General features: G+C 37.5%; 1 pseudogene; it reads right to left on the bottom strand.

The window, feature by feature from the left end:
• Nucleotides 1-476: 476 nt before the first annotated feature.
• On the bottom strand, nt 477-577 carry LOC117801257 (annotated as a pseudogene).
• Nucleotides 578-5,984: the final 5,407 nt, after the last annotated feature.

Genomic DNA, 5,984 nt, shown 5'->3' with positions numbered 1-5,984 from the left:
TTACTTTATCTTTTAAATATATGAAACTGTTCTTCAACATTTGGCTATTTGAAATAGTCAATGGTTTACGGCTATGATTTATATAATATTAGTTTGCCAGTTTTGCCATTATACCCATTCTATAGTTTTGTTTTTCACTACCTGCCTACCTAGAGTTAATAATGCTTATTACCTATTCAACAAGTATAGAAAAAACTAGTGAAGTTAAGAAAAGTTCTAAATGTGAGGTACATGAAGAATATTTAGAGTGAAAGGTACAGCCTTCCAGTTAGGGAATGAATAATTCATGGGGATGAAAGGCACAGCATTGGGAATATAGTCAATGGTTTTGTAATAGCGTTGTATGGTGAGAGACAGTAGCTACACTTATAGTGACCACAGCATAATGTATAGACTTATAGAATCACTGGGTTGTATACCTGAAATTAATGAACATTGTGTGTCAGCAGTACTTCGATCAAAAATAATATTTATTTAAAAATATAGCATGCTTCTTGATTTCGTGGATCCCTGCACAGGGGTCATGCTGAGCTCTGTATCATTCTAATTTTAGCATATGTGCTGCTGAAGCAAGCACTAGACTTAATTTTTCTGATCATAGAGTTGTCTATTCTGGTATAGTTTGTGTATGTACGTGTGTTCCAGTACTTAATTTCACTTGTTGCACTCCCACCTAAGTGCTTTATCTGTTGGAGCTGCACTTGAGGAAAAGCTCTGAAATGATTTGCATTATAAGTTTTGTGTATGCTCTGAGTTTTAGCATATTTCATCCATTTTTATCCAAGCCTAAAATAATAAAGGGAAACTGGAGATAACTCTTAATTATCCTGGGATTTTGATAGTTTTTGAACATTGAGTGTCACACGTATCTTAAAATATTAGATCAGTTGCCATTAGATATCTCTTATCTACATCATAAAGTTTAGCATCTTGCTTTTACTGCCCTAGTTTTAAAAATGTATTTTAAAATATTGCATCTTAGACTATCGATGCTCACACATTAGCTTCCTTTAAATTAGAGTCAAAAGAAATGTTTATGTTTGTTAACCTTCTGCGTGGATGTCTCTCTCTTTCCTTCTCTTTCTCTCTCTCTCCCTTTCTCTCTCTCTCTCAGGAAGTCAGGAATACAAAGCAAGGGGAGACAGGTAATTGACCTCTTGACCAAGTTGTCCTGTTTGGTGAGGTTGTACCACATTGCCCTTGCGAGATTTACAGTAAAAGCTGAGCAGAGGTCTGGAGGAGAGGGACTAACAGTGTTAGGATCAAAGGCCTAATTGTCTGTTTTCTTGAAGTTGGGGTTATTGGCAGCTGCCATTACACCGTCCGTGCTGCTGTCACCCCGCACAGCCAACCAGCATGCACTAATTGCAGTGGCCTTTTCATCAAGTAAGATCATCCCACTAAACACAAAGAACTGTCTTTCCATTAGCACAGACAGTAGCCAGCTAGATCAGCTGGGCTCCTTGAGTATGATTGGACTGTCATATTGTTATGATTTGTTCAAGTTTAGAGCATTTAGCAGATACCCTTTGCACCTCTCTTTGTACCTGAATACTATAACCTGACTGCCCCTATCATTTAAGAGGGTACTATAGCTTTTCAAAGTTCAGCAACGCACAATTGCAGGCAGGCAACTGGTTTCTGACAAGAGATCAATACTGTCCTTCCAAACGCTGGAGTCAAGCTGCTGGGTCTGTCAGAGGGATGTGTGCTGTAATTGGATCATGGATGCTGCGAGTCATCTGAGTTTCCCTTCAGCACTGTCACAGCTGTCAGATGTCATCCCTTTGTACAGCTGTCACTGCGGGAGGGTTGGGGCTCTCTTTCCGTTCTAACCCAATGCAAATGTCCACTTAGCAGATGAATATTGAAGATATTAGACACTTCTTTATGCCTTTATGCAAAATAAAGATCTGTGTCATCTGTGAATTTCATGGAAATAAGTTGCAATTTATTCACTGTGAGAAAAGTGAAGTGAAGCCTGTAAAAATGAGAAATTATTTGGTTCAGGCTATTAAAAAAAGGAATATTTTACAGAATAAACAACAATATGCAGATATTTTTCTTGAGATGGAAAAACTAATAGTGTGAAGTATTTAAACGGTCATCTTATATTTGAAAGGTATTTAAAAATATGTACGTATCTTTTAGTTTGTCCCTATTCTTAGAAAAGAGACAAATCTTGGATAGATTTAGGTCCTTTTAGATCATTAAAATTTGTTGAAAAATATAAGCCCGCTATCTCTTAATGTAGCAATAAGAACAGATTTAAAGAATGTAGTTATATTTAGAATCAGGTCAAAGAGTCTCAAGAAAGTTTTTAAGACAGACAGGACAATCTCAATAAAATGAGTATGAAGTTTTGGCCACAAAACCATGTTTTTCGAAATTATTACAATGAAATAGAAGGACATGTCCACAGTGGGCAAAATAATTATGTAACTAATGAGTGGCTTCTATCAATTTCAGTGACTTTTGCTTCTGTTTAAATTAAAAAGAACGTTCTAATAGAAATGCATTTTATTTCACTGTACTATACTTATAACACTATTTTTAGGAAGTGATGCATGGCTAACTTTGGAATTGTACAACTTGAGTCAGGTACATTTGCAACATATAGTAAAAATAAAGAGAAGTCACAGACGTGGCTTTGGCAATTATGGGTCCACGAATTTCCCTAGACTATCCCAGAACAAAGTACAATTTTCTTTTTTTTTTTTTTTCTTTTTTTCCTGCCTCTCTAAGCCGATGTCAGTGTCATTTTTGGATGGCCGACAGAGTCATTTTTGATCTGGGTGGCTGACTTCCTTTTTCTTGAGGTCCAGACCACACACCACCTTCTCTGTCAAACAGGCAGCTTGCATTCGCCCCAGTGACAGAGTGGCATGAACCTTATTTTCCAATATCTAACCTTAACGTCCTGTCATCCACCAGGGGAATTACACTGGGTCAGCTCCTCAAATATCTGAATTTTTTGCCTCCCTCTGGCACGATGAAGTGACCTCCCCTCATGTGATGTGGCTCAAGGTTTTTAGAGTCTAAAATTAGTGACTGCCATAATCAAAACATATACATTTGGTCCACATTGTGAGTTCCGCTCAGTGGAAAGGGAGGGAACCCACAACAAACAAACACACCCACTGTTTTCCTTTAAAAGATGAGGTGTTTGAAATGATGATAACATACCCCAAGGAGGACAAAAAGTCACATTTCCCCTGCCTCAATTAGCATTTTTCTCTCAATGTGATTTTACTTTTACAAGAAACAGGCTAAAATCCTATGAAAATTAAAGTGTTTTACTCCAATGAAATGAATTATTGAGCAATCAACTCGTAGTCGTCTGTCGCAAGTATAGTAAAATGGTCTTTAACAGTTACTTGGGCAGAAAATATAGGAATGAGTGAGGTAAAAATTTTAAACTTAGTTTCCTAAGGTTATTCTTCTGTGATGCTAACTGTGAACTTTATATGCAACTCTAGTGACTCAAGTAGGCCTCCTTTTTTTTTTTTTTAACATGGTTTATGGCTAATTACATCAGAGATCCAAAACACTCTTTTTTACATTTGCATTACTAAAGGTGTCACATGACCACATTGAAGTAGGAGTATACATCAAAGGTAGATTAAAGGTTGGTTAAGCATCAAACCGTGTTCCAGATGTAAATTTATAGCAATGATGTGCTGTAGAAAGATAGCTTACCCTCTATTTCTCTGCTACTAAATAAAATTAAAAATTCACAACTCTGGTTTATGGGATTTTAAATGAATTTGATCTCTCTTTTGGGCAGGGCAAATAAGTGTTTTGTGATGTATTATTTTATAAAAAAAAAAAAGAAGACCATCGTTCTGGCTCATTTAATTTTGCGAGTGAATGATCTAAGATTAACTACAGACTAGTCAGTGCAGTTTAAAAGCTGAAAGCAATTTTCAGCCATAGATGGTAATGCCACATTCAGTCCACAACCGAATGACTCTAAATGACTAAGCTTCGAGGTCTTTGTATATGACCACAGGGCCTGATAAAGCCATAGGAACACAGTAAAAGCACAAAAATAGTTCCAATTTATTTGGTGCCATCACCTTAATGAGATTAATACAGACGTGTTCATGTGCCTAATTGGTGATTTTGTTTTAACTAGTAATGAAGGATTAAAACTTCAGGCAACAGGCTGCTTGCTGGAGGAGAAGGGGATTTGAGGGGAAAAAGTTTTTAATTATAAAAGGAAGCCTGGTGAAGGACACCGCTGCAGAGTTAATAATAATTCTTAAAAAAAATAATAAACTGATTAAAATATGTACCCTGGATTGCTCCTGCCATTTAAGGAGAAAGGGTGATTTTATGAGCAGTACCACACACTGCTTTTATTTACCAATAGGCCATTTGGCAGACAAAAACCTACAGAAGTGTTACTTCTGGTGAAAAAGCGTTAAAATGGAAAAGCATTGGCCCTCAGTCTACTGTGGAATTTCAACTATGTAGTTGTATTCTAATTTATTCGTGTCACAGCAACCGGCAAGGGGATGACCTGTGGCTAGCTGTCCTAGGTCCCACAGCATCCCAGTAAACCAGAGCGTCTCTGGAGGAACGTCACCTATGACTTGCAATGGGATTGCCCTCCTCAAAGTCGAGTTGTAACCGTTTAAATGCTAACAGTCTTGAGCATGCTGCCAAAACACAAACACGCAGCCTATGTCATTAAAATTTAATTATAAGGGGGCAGCTGAGCCCCGTTTGAGTTTTGAATCTGAAAAATCTTATTAAAAAAGAGATAAAAATGAAAGTACCAACCAAATCTATTAGCATCTGTCTCTACCAGCCCAGTCAACTATATTTAAATAGAATTGCAGGTTTTATCAGAGTTCAACAGCACGCTCACAATCCTCACATTAAAACCCATTTTGATTATGGCTCCTCTGTCATAACCATGAGATGGACCATTGTTTTATCTCACTGTTGGTGGCGGTGCGTGATCGAAATTGGGCCATGTGTATCTGCCCGTTTGCTCGTTTTTTTTCTTTCTTTCAGCACAAAGAATAAAATAAAGGAACTATATCCCTACACAGCCAACTGAATAATACAATATTATCTCGGCAATTATTCTCACCCCCTGCTCCCCGGAAACTTGGCCCCAATGCTGACGTGTCATTTTGATTAGGGAAAAAGCCCTGAAATGCAAGAATTTTGCCTTTGATGTTCTATTATGAACCACTTTAAAAGGACTCTGGGTAGTGATACTGTGCAGTGTAGGATGCTACCTTCCCAGAGAAAGAAGACAGAAATATATTTTACATTTCTTGTCAGATTGAACTTTAAGACATCCTGACTGCTTTCTCTATAATTTAAACATCACAGCCAAAATGGCAACATGCTTTGTTCAGTTCCAGTTGTGTGGAGTTTTAGTGCTTCATTGATTCAGAGGAAGTCTGAGGCTGGCACTGGGAGCGGGGCGTCAGAATCGCACTCTCACTGCAGCATGTCAAGCCATTATATCTGGGACCGGAATGTCACCGTGGTCTCAATGGTTCGTCAGCTGAAGGATATGGTTAACAAATGTAAAACCAAACTTCAGAGGAGTTGGTTTTCTGTGCTAAGTGATCTGTATTCCCTCTGAATTTACTTTCCCCTAACCCCGTGAAATTAACAGTACTTTCTGACATTCGACCCCCTGACCTCACACATAATACGAATTTAAAAAGCACCATGCATGAGTGTGTCTCTGTAATGCAAAACTGGAAAAAATGACCATGTCACAGTTTTATTATACAAAACCTTCTCAATCTCCATTGCATGCTTCATATATGAGCGCTCGGTTTAAAGTTATTATAAAGAAAAACACAATTTTAAGAGTAATAATTCACTGCTCGTGACTTTTATAGACAATAAATTGTAGCAAATACATATTGCTACCAAAAAGCTCTGTACTCCATTAATGCAGATATTTACCAAGATAAGTGTTAAAAAGAGTCCGTTGGAAGACTCATGGT

This window comes from Ailuropoda melanoleuca, chromosome 2 (genome assembly GCF_002007445.2).
Source record: "Ailuropoda melanoleuca isolate Jingjing chromosome 2, ASM200744v2, whole genome shotgun sequence".
NCBI lineage: Eukaryota > Metazoa > Chordata > Mammalia > Carnivora > Ursidae > Ailuropoda > Ailuropoda melanoleuca.
This window is presented reverse-complemented; position numbering and strand designations above follow the sequence as displayed.